The following is a 22,022-nucleotide window of genomic DNA, read 5'->3' on the forward strand; positions in this document are numbered from 1 at the left end:
TGCAGTTCGGCATGTTATAAGCACAAGTGCAGAAAAAATGCCCTAGTGCTAAAAAAGATATATTTTTGATGCATTTTTTCATCAAGGCAAACTTTGCCCTGGTGAAAACATGTAGTGAAAATGCATCTTTTTTGCACTAGGGCCATTTTGGCCCTGATGCTTTTAATATGCCAAACTACACTTGTCGAGGTGCAGTGGTTTTATAATGCGTCCCAGTGTTTTTAAAAATAGGGCAAACTTTGCCGTAGTGCTAACGTTGCACTTGCATTGGTGCAACATTTCTGTAATCTGGCCCCAAGTGTTCAGTTAAGTGCAAAACACTTATTTATAAAGGAAGTGAAAACTTTTCCATGATGCATTTCTCTTCACACAGTATTCCTCACAGCACAGCTGACCAGTACCTACTGTTCTAAAGCCTTGAACACCACATAGTTTTATAATGTTATCCTATTGGCTGCAAACAAAACATCTGGGACCCAATCAGTATTAGGCTGTGCTAATGAACCAGTGCTAGTGAAGTAAAGAAACTGAAATGCTTACATTGGTCCACTCTGTTTTTAGGCCTGGAGGGATAATACCCAAAGGAGACAGGGCAATATGTCACCCCGCGAAGGGAGGAGGATGTAGCAAAGAAGAAAAGGACTATGAGTAATGCTCTGATTACTTACCGGTAATCGTCATTACTCCTAGTCCTACTCTTCCTCGTCACAGTACTTACTTCATGAGGCACCCGTCTCCGACACAGGACCTTCTTCTATTTCTTTAAATCCCTATAACCCCTCCCCCACATCCATGTCACTCAGTTTCATATTACCAAGCCGGAGCATGGGACCTTCCCCGCAGGGAGGGTGAGGAGGGTCGTCAGTACTGTGACGAGGAAGAGTAGGACTAGGAGTAATGAAGATTACCGGTAAGTAATCAGAGCATTACCTCCACGTCCACTCTTCCTCGTCCCAGTACTTACTTCATGAGGTATACCAAAGCATCAAAGGGGAAAAGGTCCCAATGAGACAGAGCCAAAAACAGTGCAGCAAAACACACCCACAATAACTCTTAAATCACATCCCCACAGACAAAAACTCCAACCACGAAGGAACCAACCCCCGAGTGGGAGAAACTCAACACATAGCGGTTGATGAAAATGCCTAGACCAGCCAAGGCGGCAGCCATACAAATCTCTTGCAGAGAAAAACCCTCCTTACACCGGGCCAGGAAGCTGCGAAACCCCTGGTAGACCGCCCCTGATTGTGCGCAGGCACAGGCAGGCCAGAAGCCACATAGGCCCTAGAGATCACAACCCGGAACCACCAGAAAATGGAAACCACAGATGCGTTATGCCCAGCCCCAGCCAGACCACAAGCAATCAGAAGACTATCAGATTGGTGGAAAAGGCAAACCAAGCCAAATACTCTAACGCGTCCCGCCGGACATCAATGTTAAGCCGAGCCACCTCCTCAGGCGTTCTTGGATCATGAAAGAAGTCAGGGAGAACCAGACCCTGAGAGGTGTGAAACCCGAGAGACAACTGAAGGGAGAAACTTCGGACCACACCCCGGCACCACCGAGTCTGGCAGCACCCTCAGGAAAGGAGCGTGCCATAAGAGAGACCCAATCTCCCCAAGCCTACGGGCAGAAGTGAGAGCAATAAGAAAAGCAGATTTCAGTGTAAGATGTTTGATATCAATCTCGGAAATGGGCTCAAAAGGAGGCCCGTGAAGGAACCGTAATACAAGAGGGAGATCCCAAAAGGAAAACCCTTTATCAGCACAAGAAAGGGAAGAAGAAAAACCCTGGATCAACTTCCCCACCAACACCTCCCCATCCAAGTGACCGTCAGAGTCCCCCAAAAGGAATTTCATGGAGGCCCGCTGAGAGCGAAGCCTGGAAAAACTGCCAGGCCCCTGTCAAAACCCTTCCTGGAGGAACCGAAGGATAGCAGAGGCCAGAACGCAGGGGAGGGATCCCAGACTGCCCATACCAGTCTCGGAAATGGCCCCAATGTCTGCCTAACACCTTCAGAGTGGAGGGTCTAAGAGCATCCATTTGGACTCAACTACAGGATCTGAGAACCCCTGAGATATCAACCTAGACTGAGCAATAGCCACACCGCCCATTGCATCCGGTGGAATTCTAACCGCAGATCCCCTTGAAGGGGACACGGTAACCTCGGAACCAGCCAAGGTTCCTAGGAACGAAGCTCCAACAGAGAGGGGAGCCAACTCCGGCGGCACCAGAACAGAGCTAACAACAACACAGTCACCCTGGACACTCAGATGCGCCAAACCACCCGGGGCAGAAGGGGAATAGGCGGAAAGGCATAAAGGAAAACCCCAAGGCCACTGTACAGAGAGGGCGTCCATCCCCCAATCCCCTCAACCTGAAACCGAGAGCAGAAGAGGGGAACTTCTGCTGAGGCCGGGGATGCAAACAGGTCTAGAACCAAGGACCCTAATCTGACACAGGTCACCGCAAAGACCTGGGCCAAGGACCAGTTCTGCAGAGGAGTGAAAACCAGCGTCTGAGAAGATCCGCTTGAACATTGTCCACCCTTCTGATACGTGAGGCCAGCAGATACACCAGTTGAGATTCCTCCCAGGTGCCTATCAGCGCTGCCAGAGCATTCAAGGAACAGCCGGAACCCCTTTTGCAGTTCACATATGCCAAGGCCGTCGTATTGTCCGATCGGACCAAAAACCGCCGACCGTCCAGCAACTCCTCGAAGTACACCAGAGCTTGCACAATGGCACAACTCTTGCCAATTGGATGATCACCGGCTCTCCCCAGATCTCACAACCCTTGAGCTGAGAGGACCCCCAATGTATACCCTTTCTGCTGGTGTTGGTAGTAGGAGAGGTCACAGGAGGAAGGACCATGCACACCTCAGCCTGTAGACCTGAAACCCCCCGCCACCATAGCAGGGACACTCGCAGCGCTGGGGACACTGAAAACAAAACTACGAAAGCCGAGATGTCGGGAGCCAGTGGGAGAGAGTATAAGACACCAAGAGACGTAACCGAAGACAGGCTCAAGGAACTGGAAAACATGTAAGACGCCACGTGCCCCGTAACTTCAGCAACAGGTGAGTCGAGACATACTGCCTTCTGAGAACCCAGCCCAGAACAGCCAGCAAGAGCCCCCCCTGCACAACATCCAGAGTACGCTCTCCCCAGACGTCCGGACAAGCAGTGCAGGGTCTTGAGACCCATAAGCAGGTGACACATCCTAGAAGGCATAGGGACCAGGAACACCCGCAAGTAGAAAACTTGACCCTGAACAGGGAGAGAAACGGGCAAGACGGTAACCCACAACAACCGTTCGGAGAGAACGGATCCCATGGCCAACTACTTGGACCGTGAGCTGGGTACCAAAGTCCTAACCATGCAAACCTGGACAGGAGGAGACAGGAACGGCAACTGATACCCCCTCCAGAGGGAGCCCATTACCCAGGAAGCCGAACCCCACCGGTCCCATACACCTCCGAGAAGATAGAGACGAGGAGCCAGGGAAAACCGCCAGTCACTGCACTTGCACCAGAGGGAAATCACAGGACGTTGAAACAGGCCTGAGCCACAATATAACAGCATGCTTGTCAGCCCACAAAAAGATTTGACCTATCAAAAGGAAGATACTGGACAGGCCAGAAGTCCAGCAGACTATGGCCCCCTCAGCCGACAGAGGAGCCACCAGGCTGGCGTCAAAAGGGCAGAGTACTGTCACAAAGCGGGGCAAAGCAATCCATCCCGGATAGCCGACATCAAAGGCAACCCCCTACCTGAGGTATGCCTATACTGGAAAACCCACTGAAGTGACATCCCCCTCCACCGGCACCAGGGGCTCTGAGAACCCCTCTAAGCACAGACATGTGCCACCATGTGCCCTATCACTTTCCACAAGTCTGAGAGGAGGCGTGAAAGCAACACGTCAGCACCGGAGGACCTAGGGCCTAAAAGAAGAGACACTGGGAACCCCCTGCATGGCCGTTACTTCCATGATCATTTTCCATAATCCCATGCCGGACAAGGGAAAAGCAAATCAACTCCTTTGACTTTCCCTTGCGCAGTTTAGAGGAAGAGGACAGGACAAGGAGTCTGCGTCCATAGCTAGCACAGACCCAAACACACCACTAACACACCACATGACTGAGAGGTGGCTTGAGCCCTGTATCCAGTAGCTGGTAGCCCCATGCTCTAAATCGTTCCAATGCATCGGTCTAGGAAGGATGAAGGACCGAGTCAGCACCGCTGAGACTCGAACCCGAAGTGTAGACTATGCCAGGCCGGTACCCTTCCGGCCGCTTGCAGATGTGTCCAAAATCTGCGCCGTATTCACAGGCAGCACGCAAGGAATGCAGCCAACATCCGGTGCATACTGGGCTGTGTGTGTCTGAGGAGCTGGTGGTATGTGACATGTCTGTGACAGAACAGAGCCCTGCACTTTCAAATACTCTGTCACAGTCACCCCACGACAAGAAGCAGAGAGTCCTCACAACAAAAAAGGAAGGCTAGCCCATACTGCCAAGTGCTTGCCATCATTTCCAATAAAGATGTGTACACAGAGCACGAGGTAACGGCCTTTCAAAGGAGTCAAGATGGCCATACCAGCAAGAGAGGGGAAAACATCAAGCACAGTCCTCCCCTCTCCTTACCTTCCCCCAGAGAATGCAGCTGACATCCGGTGCATCCTGGGCCGTGTGTCTCTGAGGAGCGGGTGGTATGTGGCATGCCTGCGACAGAACAGAGCCCCCGCACTTTCAAATACTCTGTCACAGTCACCCCACGACAAGAAGCAGAGAGGCCTCACAACAAAAGGGAAGGCTTAGCCCATACTGCCAAGTGCTTGCCATCATTTCCAATAAAGATGTGCACACAAAGCACGAGGAAAACGGCATGTTGAAGGAGTCAAAATGGCCATACCAGCAAGAGAGGGGAAAACATCAAGCACAGTCCTCCCCTCTCCTTACCTTCCCCCAGATAATGCAGCCAACATCCGGTGCATCCTGTGCTGTGTGTGTCTGAGGAGCGGGTGGTATGTGACATGCCCGCGACAGAACAGAGCCCCCGCACTCCCAAAGACTCTCTGCCACTGTCACCCCACGACAAGAAGCAGAGAGGCCTCACAACAAAAGGGAAGGCTAGCCCACACTGCCAAGTCGAATCAAGATGGCCAAAACAGGAGGAGAGGGGAAAAACACGAAGCCCAGTCCTCCCCTCTCCTTACCTTCCCCCGGGCCGTGCAGGACCCGGGACACAATGCTCACGCTGCGGTCCGGAGCCCAGCAAAGAACCGAGCGAGGCAATCCAGCTCAACTGTGACCCCAAGCCCCGCAGGGGGCCCAGGAGCAGTGCCGCACCTGAGGGAGCCGAGGGCCCCGCCACACAGCCCCCCCAGGGGGCCAGCAATCGGTGCTCCCTGGTGCCCCGCACCGGGAAGAAAAAGTCCAACCTGCCGGAGGCAGGAAAAATTTAAACTGAGTGACATGGATGTGGGGGAGGAGTTATAGGGATTTAAAGAAATAGAAGAAGGTCCTGTGTCGGAGGCGGGTGCCTCATGAAGTAAGTACTGTGACGAGGAAGAGTGGACGTGGAGGTAATGAAGATTACTGTTAAGTAGTCCAAGTGTTACCCATCTGTCCCCTCTTCCTCGTCCCAGTCCTAACAAATTAAGATTGTCAAAAAGGAGGGGGAGATTGAGTCATCGCTGTCACGAAAAAACACATTTTGAAGTTTGAAGTTTAGTTTATTTATAAAGCGCATCCAGGCCCCTGGGAAACCGGGTGCATATTCTTAGATGCAGGTTACAATATATACAAGATGCGCAAATTACGATTTACAAAATTACAGTACAATCATGTAAAATCAGAATACTGCAAACTCGGCGTCCCTTTAACCTTTAATGCCTAGGCACTGCCGGGGTCCCCAATTATCAGCCCGCCCACGGATAGAAAGCTGAAATTAATAGGAATATGAGTTTGGTGAAGCCCAGATAGCAGCCCTGTAAAAGCAGAGAAGAGATGCCCTTGCTTGAGTCTTTAAAGCAATGACATAGGAAGGAAAGTGACGCCTTGCTAATTTTCTTATACGCCCAAGAGTTGCAACAAGACTGGGAGATGAGCTAATGGAGGAGGTAGGAAAGGATCCTTGCCCTCCCATCCTAGGATACTAAATGTTCCCTAGGTCCTTGAGGCAGATTCAGCGAAAAGGCCAGAACCACGCCTTCCCGAGAGAGGCGACAAGTGGAAACCACTTTGGATGGAAAGTGGGAATGCATTGTACCTACCAACTTCTGGAGAGGTGGAGAGGTAAGAAAGAGAACACAAGCGAGCCCCCAGTTTCCCCAGACTCCTCAGTAAGGAGATGGTGATCAGAAAGACAGATTTCAAGGTCTGTGGAGTGAAGCGATTCGACAAGGGAACACTGGAGAGCCTGCAGAACCTAAGTGAGGTTCCAGGGAGTGGAAGGGAGCTGGACCTATGATGTCCACACAAGGGGTTCTAATTGTACAGATGGCTGCCCACGGTGCTGTAAGGAAAGAGACAGTGTGGGACATTCTCGAAAGCCCTGCTACTTAAAATGTTGCTCTTTCCGTTAGAGCAAGGGTCTGCAACCTTTGGCTTTCGAGATGTTCTGGACTACAACTCCCATCAGCACTAGCCAGAATAATCCATCATGACGGATCATGTAAGGCACAGTCCGAAACATCTGGAGAGCCAGGCGTGCAACACCATTGAGCTAGTCGCACTTCAGAGGGGAAAGAAGCCTTTCCTGAAACAGGCGACTTTAAAGTTTTAATATGTTTGTGCAGAAAAATGTATTCGCACAAACGCAGCAAAACTTGAAAGCTGCTAGTTTCAAGAACGGCTTCCCCCACGTCTCTGCCTAACAAAAATCAAATGGACACATCAGCCCCCTCCCCACAGATGTGTGCAAACATTATATGTTCTTTCACACCTGACGGGAAGCCGCTGAGGTGCACACTTGCTTCTTGTTAGGCAGAGACGTGGGGAAAGCCTTTTCTGAAACTAGCAGTGCATATTAGCTCATTGTGCATGTATGCACGTGTGCAAGGAGTGTGTATGTGATGTATGTGTGAATGAGTGAGTGTGTGAATGAGTGTATGATGAATGGGGGGCTGGGTGCGCATGTAAATGAGTGAGTGTATGGTGAATGGGATGTTTAAGTGACTGAATGTGTAACTGCGTGTGCGCCTACGTGTAATGCTGGGCTGCTATCATTTGATACTTGGGCCCCCTGACAGACAACCCTTGGGGTAGAACAAAGGGAACAGAGCCTCCAAGTTTGCCATTCCCATTTTCTAAGGTGGTCCCTCCCATCACCAGTTAGCCCCCCCACTCGAAATGTAGGCTTTGTTGCACCCCTGGGAGAGCCACATGTTGCTGACCCCTGTGTTAGAGAAAGGCACGTCTCCAAGATCTACTCACTGTTCACAGAGAGGTTTTGTGTAATTTGGTGCTAGGCCAACACTTTTAAGTGGATCAGTGTTAAAGGGTTAATGTCTCCTCAAGAGACTGACGCCTGGTCACGTGGGTAGCGTCACGTGACGGATGACGAAAGGGGGAGGGAGCTAGTTCGACAGTTAATGTCTTGAATCCTAATGAACAAGACGTATGCATCCTCTCTGCCTGTCTGTCCTTATTGACCGAGCCCAGTCGTGCCTAACAACTGGCGACGAGGTTGTCTCCTGGACCGCCGAGTCCTCCTCCTCCTTCCTCCAAGAGCGATCCCGCTCTGCTGCAGGCCGCAAGCCAATCCAGACTTGCCGCCGTGCGTGCCTGTTCCCAGGCCCGCCCTCCTCCTCCTTCTACGCACAACGGACCGATATCGGCTTGCAGCGGTGCGTGCCTGATCCTAGGCCCGCCCTCCTCCTTTGCTCACCACTACCACGCGATACACAAGCGTGCCGGCAGACGCCCGACTCCAGGGCCGCCCTCCTCCTCCTCCCTCATTACAGCCACGTGGATCCCACGTGCGCCGACGAGTGCCTGATCTCAGGCCCGTCCTTTCGGTTTCAGCACCATGAGGCCCACGTCCTCTACACGCCTCCTACTCCAGTAATCCACCCATCAAGCAGCTGCCCCATGCCAGCAAGACACCTGGCCCCCTAGAGAAGCACTCACCCCAACTCGACTGCGCGGCAATCCGCCAGCGGTCGCACCGGAGGTCCACAGCCCAGCAGACTCAAGAGACAAGGTGGGTGATACGCAAAAGCCCACAGTGACGGCGCAAGCAATCTATTGCGTTTCCTTGCACACTAAGCAAGTCACAGCCCCGGTGGGCCCAATCAAAAGCCCAGAAGACAAGCACCACAAGGGCGACCAGCCACAGCGAGGCTCGCAAAATACAACCGCTCCCCCCAGCACCAAGCACACGAGTACCAACACCACTTCACCATGAGCTCTCCAAGTGACCAGCAAGCTTCAACCCCTCCAGGCCTCATAGGGAACACGCCGTCCACGGCATGCCGCATGCCCCCTCCCTTCTCCATGACACCGCAAGCGGACAAAGGCCAGAGGTGGGTGGAGTGGTTAGAGGATTTCAACACATTCATAGACACTGCTGGGGAAGAGAAATCACAGCAACTAAGCAGTATGTTCCTAAACCTAGCAGGGAATGACATCAAAGTCCTTCTGAAGACCATCCCAACCGCAGAACAATCCGACTTCCCAGCATTAATAACAGCCTTGAACAAGAGGCTGGTAATTGAGCCAACAGAGACTGTGAAAGGTACATATTTAACCAGTGCATGCAAAGGATCGACAAGAATGATGAATTCATCATTCATCATAAAAGGAGCGAATTGCCAATTTCATGACTTCTCGCTCGATGAAGCCATACGCCTAAGAGTCATCGAGGGATGTGTTTCCCAGACCCTAAAAAAGCAACTCCTCAAGAAGCCAATCACCATAGAAGAAGTAAGTGAGATGGCCAGAATTCTAGAAAGGGTCGACAAAAAGGTAACACAGATAGCAGGCAACACCTCAACGAAACAAGACAAGAATGAAATGGTAGCAGCAATACAGTCCAACACCACCAGAACGACGGAAAGACCCTCCAACTCCAACTACTCGATGACCCCGAGAACCCAACGCCAGTGCTACCGTTGAGGGATGGCTTTCCCTCATGCGGGGACCTGTCCCGCACTATTTCAGAGATCCCAGTCAGTCTGCAGGGAAGGCAGACCATTTCCGACACAAGGAATGTCTGTGGCCCTTCAGTACAAAGTGCCCAACAGGAATCCACAATCCCAGGCCTACCAAACGCGCCCCTACCAGCAAAATCCAAGATGAGATGTCAGCGTGGTTGAAGACATCTACCCGAGTGATGAGACCCAAGAAAATGAGGGACACGACCAGGTATCCCACATACGAGATGAATATGATGGACCCCCAATACACCAGAATTACTATGGTGCAGAACAACAAGGATTTGACTACGAAGTTGACCAATATGACCAATATCCGCAAGACGAGTATGTCAATCTCATCATGGATGAAGGAGAAGCACGTGAAGCACCCAAAATACCTGTGGAAATAGGAGGGAGTCAATTCTGCTTCCTAGTCGACACAGGAGCCACCGTCAACATAATGGGAGAAAAAAGAGTTCCACCAGATCTCTGACAAACTGACCCTTACACCATCCACCTCCAAGATATATCAATGGGGTGCCGCAATTCCTCTACAAGCCATTGGCTCCTTCAAATGCCGACTCATCCACGACAACCACTCCATGCCTACCTGCATTCACGTCATTCGCAGCCTGACCAAAGGGAGATGCCTTCTAAGTTATAGAACTGCCTCGTGACTAGGACTCATAGACATACATGTCCAAGAGGGTGACAAAATTAACAGAACCAACACACGACACAAGAGACAGTGGGCCTCATTACGAGTCTGGCGGTAACCGCAGCGGTAAAACCGCCTGGTTACTGCCGGACTCGTATTACCATTCCGCCTCCGTAATTCCCGGAATTACTGGGGCATTACAACCCCGGTTTCCCAGGAATCACGGAGGCGGAATGGTGTTAATCCCCATTCCCATTGAGTCTTATGGGACTCAATGGGAATGAGGATCATGGAAACACCGGCAGCATCTCATAATGCTGCCGGTGTTTCCTCGTCCGCCTGCAGGCGGGCGGTGTTAAACCCGTCAGGTCAGACCTGGCGGGAACATCACCTCCCGCCTTCAGGAGTTGCGATCGCCTAGCATGGAAACAACGGTGTCGGCGGGCGATTTGTAATGAGGCCCAATGTGTTCAACATTCAAACCGGGCCTGCCTGAACAGATACAATGTCGAAGGATACCATCATGAAGGAATTCCCACTCATATGCAAGGGCCTAGGGAAAATGAAAGGAATGCCCGTGAAACTCCATATTGACCCAACGGTCCGACCCATTCCACAACACCCAAGAAAGGTTGGTTTCCATCTGCAAGCCGCAGTGTCGGCCGAATTCAGACACCTCCTGGAAGACGGAATCATTGAACCGCTACAGGTCTGACCCCATGGGTCTCCCTGCTAGTAATAGTACCCAAAGATGGAGGACGACTACGACTCTGTGTAGATATGCGAATAGCCAGCACCGCCATCCAGCGAGAACGGCACCCGGGCCCGAGGATTGAGGACATGATAGTCCAACTGAACAAGTCCACTCTCTTCTCCAAGCTCGACTTAAACCAAGGGTACCACCAGATGGTACTCCACCCTGAATTGAGAGGAATCACCACCTTTGCCACGCACGACAGGCTTTTCCACTACAAGCGTTTAAATTTCGGCATATCATCAGCCGCAGAAATGTTCCACAAGGCCATCAGACAAGTAATTCGGCCAATAAGAGGAGCACTAAATTACAGTGACGATATTCTCGTGTATGGTCGGTCAAAAGAGGAATACGATGCGGCCCTTCGAGCCACATGCAAAGCCATTCAAGACACAGGTCTCACCCTAAACCTTGACAAGTGCCGATTCAGCAAATCCAAATTAAAATTCTTCTGACAAATTTTTTCAGCAGACGGAATGACCCCAGACTCCGAGAAAGTCGCTGCAATTTTCAACCTACAAGAACCTAGACAAATTGCAGACGTCAGATAATTTCTTGGCATGGCGGGATATTGGGCTAGATATATACCGCATTATGCCACAATCACCGAACCACTCCTGAAGTTACTCCAAAAAGACATTGGGCCTCATTACGAGTCCGGCGTTAACCGAGGCGGTAAAACCGCCTGGTTAACGCCGGACTCGTATTACCATTCCGCCTCCGTGATTCCTGGAATTACCGGGGCATTACAACCCCGGTTTTCCGGGAATCACGGAGGCGGAATGGTGTAAATCCCCATTCCCATTGAGTCCTATGGGACTCGATGGAAATGGGGATCATGGAAACACCGGCAGCATCTCGTAATGCTGCTGGTGTTTCCTCGTCCGCCTGCATGCGGGAGGTGTTAAACCCGCCAGGTCAGACCTGGCGGGAACATCACCTCCCGCCTGCAGGGGTCGGACTCAGGCGGTCCAGAAACAACGGTGGCGGCGGGTTTACCGCCACCGTTATTTCCGGACCGCCTGGGTCGTAATGAGGCCCCTTCTCTTCGCTTGGTCAGCAGAATGCCAGGAGGCATTTGACACCATCAATCATTCCCTGGCAGAAGCCAGGAAACTTGCCTACTTAGACCCGGACTGGCACACTGAAATTGTTGTCGATGCAAGCCCGGTAAGACTTGGTGCCAATCTTTCCTAGACCAACCGAGTCGACACCCACCCGAGACAGGTAGTGGCCTATGCCAGCAGGGCACTGGCGCCGCCTGAATCTGCATATTCCCAAGCAGAAAAACAGAGCCTAGCAGCAGTATGGGCATGTGAACATGTTCACAACTTCATAATAGGGAAAAGGTTCATCCTCATCACTGACCACCAGGCCTTACTATCGCTCTTCGGGACCTCTCGAACAAAGATGCCCCCCAGAATGGAATGGTGGGGCATTGGCCTGCAAGAATACGACTACCGAATCATCCATCGTCCCGGGGGTGAAAACAACCCAGCCGACTACTTGTTCAGGCACCCCGCAGGAAAGTCGATACCAAGACCAGGTGACGTTGAATACATCAGCTACGTCACCACGAACGCGATGCCCCCAGCAATATCACTGGAAGCCATAGTGCTGGCATCAGCAGCAGATCCGTCCATGGCCCTGGCGATCAACCTCACTGAACACAACAAGTGGAAATATTACCGGAGAGCACTGACGATACATCCCGATGCAAACAGAGATGAGCTAGAGAGGCTGGCAAAAGTTTGCATGGCGCTAGCCGTGAAAGACAAAACCATATTCCTCAGATGATGTAGACTGGTGGTTCCAGCCACTTTATGTTCAGATGTAATCAAGACAGCCCACGAGGGACACCCCGGCGCAGACAATACCAAACGCAACTACGTTGTCACGTGTGGTTCCCCTTCCTCAACGCCATGGTGGACCGGTGGGTAAGGAACTGCATGGCGTGTCAATGCACAGCCAGAGCCGAAGCGCCAACACCATTACAGCCAACACAGATTCCAGAACACCCCTGGGAAAAAGTGGCAGTAGACTTTTATGGACCACTAGAATCCGGGGAATACCTACTACTATTTACTGATGAACACTCAAGATTCCCAATCGTAAAACAATCCACGTCCACGGCCTTCGCCCAAATAGCAGCTGTCTTCGACGAAGTAGTGAGTGAATGGGGAATACCAGAGATCATCAAGTGAGATAATGGCCTTTGCAACATTCGCCAAACATTTAGGGTTCAGACACCAGAAGATTACACCTCGCTGGCCGCAAGCCAATGGGATGCCTGAGAGATTCATGGCATCCGTCAAAAAGACTCCACAGCGAGCACGAATTGAAAACGTTGACCCTCACCAAGCTTTATGCAGAATGCTTCGAGACTATCGTAACACACCACACGAAGCCACAAACAGAACCCTGAATAAACTCATGGTTAAGTACCAAGTTTGCACGCGAGTAATTCGACATCCAGCAAACAAGCCGGAAACAGATCCTGAAGTCCTATGGAGAGACGCGGAATGGAGGGAGCAGACTCGCATACAGACAGATGAGAGAATAGGAGCACGCCTAAAAGAGTTTCAAGTGGAAATGAAGTGTTGGTACAACAGACGGCTATCAAGAAAACTCACTCTCGATTCGCCTCACAGCCGTTACAAGTTACAGCGGTAAAAGGAACCATGATGACAGCTGAAAATGAAGAGAGAGATGTAACCCGCAACAGTTCACAGTTCAAGCTAGCAGTGGCAAATGGAGAAGAGAAACCTCAGCCCCCAGATCCAGAACCGAACCCCAAGATCCTCGAGACAGACTTTGGACTCCCCCAAGGTTCTCGCCCCGGCCAGGAATGAAGAGAACGGAACGGCCAGAAGATGATCCTGGAGAAGACGCCAGTAGCCGGCCCCAAAGAGCAGTGAAGAAACCAGCACGCCTGGTTGAGGAATGTTGACCACGTTGTAAGGACATTTTTTCCGGCTGTGATGGTACAGGGTTAATGTCTCCTCAAGAGACTGATGCCGGGTCACGTGGGTAGCGTCATGTGACTGATGACGAAAGGGGGAGGGAGCTAGTTCGGCAGTTAATGTCTTGAATCCTAATGAACAAGACATATGCATCCTCTTGGCGTGTCTGTCCTTATTGACCTAGGCCAGTCGGGCTTAACAATCGGGTCCCACCTTATCTCAGATCCAACAAAAAAAGGTGCCATTTTTCAGGCAAGATGGGCGCTGGTAGTCCAATCACATTCCTGCATTTTCTCATTAGTTGCCTGTTGACTGCTCACTAGTGCTAGCCACTGGCTGCTAATGACCAATGAAGCTTGCGACAGGTGGTCCAATAGGCACCACTTAAAGAACGAAAAAAGAGACTGCTGCTAATTTCAGAGTTTAGCTGCTGACTAAAACTCAATTGAAACCCAATTGCATTGGAAATGTATTTAAAGTCATGCCTAGTTCTTTCTTCAAGTTTGTGATTTACGTTGTGTGCACGTTAAGCATTTGTGTTTATTTATGGTTCCTCCTGCAGAATATAGCAAGCATGTTATGATGCTGGGTAGGCCTCTGGAATAGCAACCCGGAGCTGGGAGTCGAGGGTACCTAAACAGCATGAATCGTGAGGTGCAGAGCTGGAAATCAGAGATTTGTGTGGGTTGACTGATTTGCTATGAACAGGTCCGGGAGGGTGTGGTCTCCTTTTATTAACCTGAACGTCACGTCCACCAGCGACGTAGAAGCTGTAGTGTCATGGGCCCAGATACTTCTGGGTCACGTGACACCCTGGAAATAATGAATCACCGGAACTGCCGCCAGGACGGCAGTCCGGGTTTATGCACCTTCCCAAGTGGTCGCGTCAAGTCATTTCTGCGCTGCGAGACGCTTATTCCTGGGGCCCTGTTGGCCCACTGATCCCTGCAGGCCTCTCATCATATCCTGGTCTGCAGGGTCATCACACTGGCGACGAGGCCGCGATGAACACCACGCGCGCATCAAAAAGAAAAAAAGAAGATCCTTCGTCACACCCAGCACGCTTCGCGGAGCGCGCGATCATACGCGCGCATACTCTAATTAACTTTACCGGCTTCATTCTCTCTGTGAGACCGTGTGCCAGCACCAGCCTTACTCAAGGCACGCCGCGAGGCGAACGCTGTCCCTGAACGTTCCACGAGGCCACGTAGTAACACGCGGATCAGCAGAGCCGCGGTCTTCAACACCCCGACATCCCAGAATCATCGCTGGAGGATTCAGAGGCCAGAACAGCCAGTCTTTCAAGCAAGACGTCAAGACACTCCAAGCCACACCTCCCACATGATCAGCAAGACTCCTGGGCAACAACACAGCCTTAGTCAACTCAGCAAGCAGGAGGTCACGTCCATTGCATCCAGGCACCAGCTCCTATTACCGGTGAGTGCAACCCAAAAGCACCCAGCCTGAAGGTGCCCCCCCTCACCTAGTAAAAGTGCGCACCATGTCCAGCCCCGAAACTACCCCCGTGAGGGCCGGCACAAGCTCATCAACTAGAGGAAGGGTCACCCCAGATCATCCTGACCGAGCGCTCACCGCACTCATGCCACCTTTTGACCCATTCACCACGGGAGCCGCAATTCGCTGGGTGATCTGGCTACAACAATTTGAAATGCACCTCGATGCGAGAGATATCTCGGTAGCAAAGAAGAAGCGCACCTTCCTCCTACTAAACATTGGGGCTGCAGCCCTATGCCTGTTCAACGCCACCGGAACCGTGGAGACGCGAACAACTACGACGCAGCGAAGGACACACTCACAAACATGTTCAAACCAGACCTTAACCCAGACTATGAACGTTTTCATTTCTGCATGGCCAGACAACGAGGAAACGAAACAGTTGAAAAATTCCACGCACGCTTACGCGAAATGGCGGCTGGCTGCGAATTCCCCGACGAGGAATTCCCCATCCACCTCCAAATAATCAACGGCATATCGTCGGAAAAGCTGAGAAGAGCCATCCTTTCAGAAAGAAACGTACGCCTGTCCCGCATCCTGGAAATGGCGCACCTTCGCGAACAAACGGAAGACCAGGTGGCAGTAATCGAGGCAGCCATCCAAAGACTGCCGCTCGACAATCCAAAGCCATCAGAAGACGTTGCAGCCATATCCAGACACCAGAGCACCAGGGAGAAACACGAGCGGAGAGGTAATACCTCCAAATCACAAACACTGCAGGGAAAAGACAAGGCCTGCAGATGGTGCGGCAGCCCATGGCATAAGGGAGAGTCCTGTCCCGCATGGGGGTCAACGTGCCGAAAATGCAACCGCCTCAACCATTACGCGGCAGCCTGTCTAAACCTGCCAAACCAGAATGACAGAGAGCAATACCACGACAAACACAAGAGCGCCGAAAGAAGGTCGCACCGTGGGAATCACCCTACCAACCGGACAGAAAAGGGAAAGCGAGAGCAGTAGACCATGCCCAAAGATCCCCGGACACAAGCGAAATTGAGGACAGTGATGACAGCGAATCTCCCGCCAGAAGAGACAAAGACAAACGGAAAAGAGGGAACAAAACAAAGCACCGAGTGCACCTCGGTCCCGATAATGGAAAAGGCCATCATGCACAATCGTTTCTGACGGGAAACCATTGCGGGTGGTCATTGACACCGGCGCAACAGTAAATGTAATGCCAAAAACAGCATTCAGCAAGCTCTGCCCAAAACCCAAACTCCATGAGAAGAAAGTTCGACTATACGCCTACGGATGCAAGAAACCCCTGCCAGTGCAAGGGTCTTTCTAATCAGACTTTTCTCACAACAACACCAGTTGCCGGGTACGCGTATATGTCGTGGATGCTGGCTGCGAAACCTTGCTAAGCTGCAAGACAGCAGAAAGACTGAAACTAATACAGTTCGCTTTCAGCATCCAACATAAAGAACTCGACGACCTACTAGAAACAAAACCAGAAGAAATTCCAAGGTATCGGATGCCTGAAAGGCCGAACCATCAAGCTCCACATAGACCCCACCATCGAGCTGTACGTCACTGACGAATACCATTCCACCTGAGAGAAGCAGTGGAGGCTGAGTTAGCCAAGCTTAAGAAAGCAGGGATAATCGAGAAGACTTCGGGTCCTACCCCATGGGTATCCCCCTTGGTGGTTGCTCAAAAACAGAAACAACACAACGCGGTACGGATTTGTATTGACATGAGACTCCCCAATGCAGCCATCGGGAGAGAACGCCACATAACCCCAACTATAGACAAACTCATTGTTGACCTAACGGGTGCAACAGTATTCAGCAAGCTTGACCTCAGATCTGGCTATCACCAACTCAGGCTAACCAAGGAGTCGAGATACATCACTACATTCTCTTCCCACCTTGGTCTGAGACGATACAAACGGCTAAACTTTGGGATATCATCAGCAGCGGAAGTCTTCCAACATGAAATCCGCAAAGTCCTCACGGGTCTGGAGGGAGCAACTAACATCAGCGATGACATCCTTGTCTACCCATCCAATGAAAAAGAGCATTACAAACGCCTGGCAGCAGTCCTAGGCAGACTGGAAGAAGCTGGTTTAACAGTAAACGCAGAAAAGTGCGAATTCGCAAAGGAGGAACTGTGCTTCTTCGGTTACATATTCAACGCAAAAGGAGTGTCGCCTGACCCCTCAAAAGTAGACGACATCAAAAACACGAAAGCCCCACAATCTGTCACCGAAGTGCGTAGTTTCATGGGGATGGTGACGTACTGTGCAAGATTCATTCCAGACCTCGCCAGCATCGCAAGCCCTCTAACTAAACTAACAAGGAAAGATCAGAAATGGGAGTGGACACCCATCCACCATCAAGCTTTCCAACAAATCAAGAACACCCTATCGGCCTCCACAACCATGGCATTCTTTGACATAGAAAGACACACCGAACTTCTCGTCGATGACAGTCCAGTTCGGCCTAGAGGCCGTACTAACCCAAACAGACAGTGAGAGAAACGTATACCCCATCGCGTTTGCGAGCTGGGCACTCACCAAACCCGAGCTAAACTATACCCACATAGAGAAGGAAGCCCTCGCGATACTGTGGGGATGCAGACACTTCAAAGTATATCTGTTGGGCAAGCAAGCCAAAGTCTTCTTAGACCACAAGCCCCTGATCCCGATATTCCGAGCGTCAGCACCTCACCCCCCAGCACGCATTGAAAAATAGATGCTGCAGCTGCAGCCCTACAATATAGAGGTGGACTACCACCCAGGAACGGACAACTCAGTCGACTATCTGTCCCGTCATCCACGGCCCGCCACTGACCAGGAACACCAGCACGCGAGAGAGACAGATGAGCACGTATGCCACGTAATCGCCTGCACCAGACCACGGGCCCTGACCCTGCGAGAAGTAGCAAACGAGACGGAGGTGGACCCCATCCTAACACACACCACCTCCGCCATCCAGTCCGGGAACTGTAAGAACTACCTGACTTCCATGGCCCATCACACAACATCCGCTCAAGCAAAACTCAGGGCAATATTCGGAATCCGACATGAACTCTCTGTTGCCCCTGAAGGAATACTCCTCAAAGGCCACCGGATCGTACTACCCGCGGCACTGGAAGAGAGGGCCCTCAAGCTAGCCCACAGCAGACATCAAGGCATCATCAAAACAACGGCATATCTAAAATCCAGAATGTGGATGCCCAGCATACAACAACGGGTAATAGAACTGGTGGAGTCCTGCACAGCCTGCCAAGCCTCCCGGAGGACAGAGAACCCAGAACCCATCATCAGCGCCCCACGAAGCAGCAATTGGTGGGAAAATGTCAGCATGGACCACTGTACCATTGCTGGCGAAGGATACCTACTCGTCGTGATCGACGAATTCAGCAGATACCCCGAAGTTGAACACGTGATGTCCCCTAACGCTGAATCCACGATCCTCACATTAGAAAAGATTTTTGCAACACATGGAATCCCATCAAAGGTCAAAAGCGACAACGGACCGTCATTCACCAGCCAAGAGCTGCGCACCTTCTTCAAGGACATAAACGTGAAGCACAAGCGGATCACCCCAAGATGGCCGCAAGCAAACGGTGACGCCGAGAGATTCATGGGGTCACTCAATAAAGTCATCCACATCGCCAAAGAACGAGGACACCCATGGCTAAAAGCAGTCTACCATTTCCTGAGGACCCACAGGCAAACTCCTCACTCTTCAACAGGAATCAGCCCAGCTGCCCTCATGTTTGGGGTACCCATTCAGGCAAAACTCCCCATACACCCACAATGGGTAGCCCCTGAACCCGACATCCCAGCTATAGACGTCAGGAGAGCGAGGCGAAATGAGCAAGAGAGCATCACCCGACGGGCAAGTCACCGAGATCTAACACCAGGAGACACCGTCATTGTCAAGAACCGAGCTGCACCCAAGAAGATGTCCCTCAAATTTGAATACCAACCATGGACAGTCAGTGCTGCAAACCATAGCATGATTACGGCTACCCGTGGAGGCGAAACAGTGACAAGGAACATATCACACTTCCGGAAAGTGCCACCCGAGCTATGGGAGGAGAGCCCGTTAGCCGCAAGAGAAGAGACAGCAACACCTTGCACACCCCGAGACCAGATGATACCCAGAACACACGTCACACCAAGAGAGCCGGGGACACCCCACCGGCACGAGGACATGACTGGATCCAGGCCCCCAGCAGTGGACAATCCAGAGAGGGAAAATCCCCGATACCACCTGAGGGAGAGACCAAGACCGTCATCCCGCCTCCAGGGATACGTGGTGGAAGGAATCTACCTGCAGACGAACCAGCCCAGATAAGGCTCGAAGGTTTGAGAAATACTGCACCTGTTTGTAATTTCTATGTTTGTCAATTGCTGTTCAAACACCTCCAAGTTGGGGAGGAATGTGGTGTCACGGGCCCAGATACTTCCGGGTCACGTGACACCCCGGAAATAAAGGAATCACCGGAACTGCCGCCAGGACGGCAGTCCGGGTTTATGCACCTTCCCAAGTGGTCGCGTCAAGTCATTGCTGCGCTGCGCGATGCTTATTCCTGGGCCCCTGTTGGCCCATTGATCCCTGCAGGCCTCTCATCATATCCTGGTCTGCAGGGTCATCACAGAAGCCTCGATGTGACCTTAAAATAAATAGGTCAGTTTCAGTTGTCTTTGCCCGATGATACCTTACTGTAGTCTCTTCCACAGCACACTTTTAAACATTATTTTTCAGCAACCGCCAGCCCTCTCCTTCCCATCCGACTGCCCCTCATGCCGGGCCTTCCTGCCAAGGGTCTGTGCCTCGACCACCCTTTTACAGGAGTCTATACATGTTGTAGCAGAATGTGGAATTTGGAACCCGGTACCTTATCGCAACCTCCCCCACCTCACAGAATTTGTGTGATTTTGGGCACATGTCCTTATTTCTCAGCCGCGGAGTACGATTATTGGGCAACATTGTGGGCACACACATATTTGACCAATCAAACAACTATGTGAATTATAAAATCAGAGCTTGATTTTTCTTTTACACGTTTCCTTGCAGGCTCATCAGAACTTTTGGGATACTGAATGTGCAGGGGGAAGCTGGGGAAGAGGTTTGAACTCCGAGGAGCCAACACGTTTGTTGCAGACTATCAGCCTGATTCATGGAATTATTTGCGTGAAAAAGGCAGATTTGCGCGCCTTTCTGGCCGAAAATCCCTGTGTGAAGTGTAGGGATTTTAGGGCAGAAATCGCGCAAATCTGCGTTTTTCACGCAAATAATTCCATGAATCAAGGTGTATATATATCGTGAATCTAACAAAATACTCAATAGTTATTACTAAGCAGCGCCTCCAAGCGACAGCCCTTTCATTAGGCTTCAGGGACCACGTCACCCTTTTCATCACACATAAGGCTCTGGTCACTTTTTAGAACGGTTAACATTGTGTTTGTAGTGTTTAGTTCTCACGGTGTATTTTTTTCACAGGGTCACTGTTGTAATGCAGTCTTGTCATGTCATTGGCCTGGAGTGCTTGCTGTCAGAATGTTGATGCACGAATGCAGCTCAGGAGAATGTTGTGTGGATCTGTGAGTGAATGTTCTGAGAGTGTCAGTTGGGGGCCTGTGCTGGAATAGATGGATGGCCGGTGGGTTTCCTCTTCTGCATGTAGGTACATTACCCCTCCTTGTCCATTTCCTATACTACATATCTTGTACATAACTGAAGATTAACTGGATTTGATATATATACTGTACATCTGTAAAATAAAGCTACCTGGAACTACCATTGACTCCACAGCAGGTCTGTGTGTTGAGTCCCAGCTTTATTAACCACAAATAGACTTCATACCAGTCACTTCAGCGAATCCTCATTGCTATACATTTCCCCCTGCTAGGGCCCTGAGATAAGGTTCCCCCCTTCCAGGGTCCAGTTCTGCAACAGCATCAACATCGAGCTGTGCAGTAACTTGCTTGATAAAATCCAACTGGCCCACAACGAAAGCTGTTTTGATATGGAGACTAGAACAGAGTGGCCATTTTTCCTTTTGGAGGAATACGCTAGGGTATTGCGCCATTCATCGGCATGTCAAGCAGAAAGCAGCTCCTTTCTCCGGAAAGCTGCAAAGTGCCCTAGGCCTCATCACGTCTCACAGTTGCCTATTCCTCAATATTCATCAGGGTGGACTGGCCTGTAGGGAACTCCGTAGAATTCCACTTAGGCCTCTGCACCCTGGACCTCTTTTGTGTTGTGTAGTGACCTCTTTTATTTCCAAATGTTTTCATAGGAAAATGGTTGGGCTTGCTGAAAATGTGTAATTTAGGGGCACTTTGAACATTATTTCCAGGGCCTTCTTTGGATCCCAGTCCACCCCTGCTATCCATAAAGACCCCCTATTCTACTCCAGGAAACCTTATCTTGGTACTATTCACCCCACAGTTTCCTCAGACCGGTTTATACCAGCTGTAAGCAAGGGGACCCCCAAACGTCATATTGAAATAGGCCTCCATGGGGCCCAACACATCTTCAGCTGGCCCTGGAAAGGTCAGATGGCAGATATGTTTTAATGGCTGTACAATGTCTTCGAAAAGGATTGAAAGGGGCTCTTGCTGAGGTACCTTGCTATTATTTAGACTTGAACATGCCACCGGTCTTATTATCACATGAAAGTGAGTTTCTTTGAGGGCTTTTTACTTTCTGTTTTGCTTCATTTGATTAAATCCCCTGTGCTTCTCGTCATATTTTTCTATTCCCCCCCAAAAAAAAGGTGTGTTCAGAAAAATAAATCAACACTCTAATGGGCACGTGGCGCAATATAAGAAATAAAATAAATAAATAAATAAATAACATGACTTTTGTGTCTATAGAAAATACACACCTGTGACTTAGGACCAACACAATGGCATGTGACACCTGGTGAAAGACTTCTAGAGTTGATGGGTATTCAAAACAAGCTCTGATTTCAAGCAGGTACAGACTGGGACGGGAAGCGGTTCGATGCACTAAAAACTGCTTGAGAG

This window comes from Ambystoma mexicanum, chromosome 8 (genome assembly GCF_040938575.1).
Source record: "Ambystoma mexicanum isolate Mex_15411 chromosome 8, UKY_AmexF1_1, whole genome shotgun sequence".
NCBI classification, from domain to species: domain Eukaryota; kingdom Metazoa; phylum Chordata; class Amphibia; order Caudata; family Ambystomatidae; genus Ambystoma; species Ambystoma mexicanum.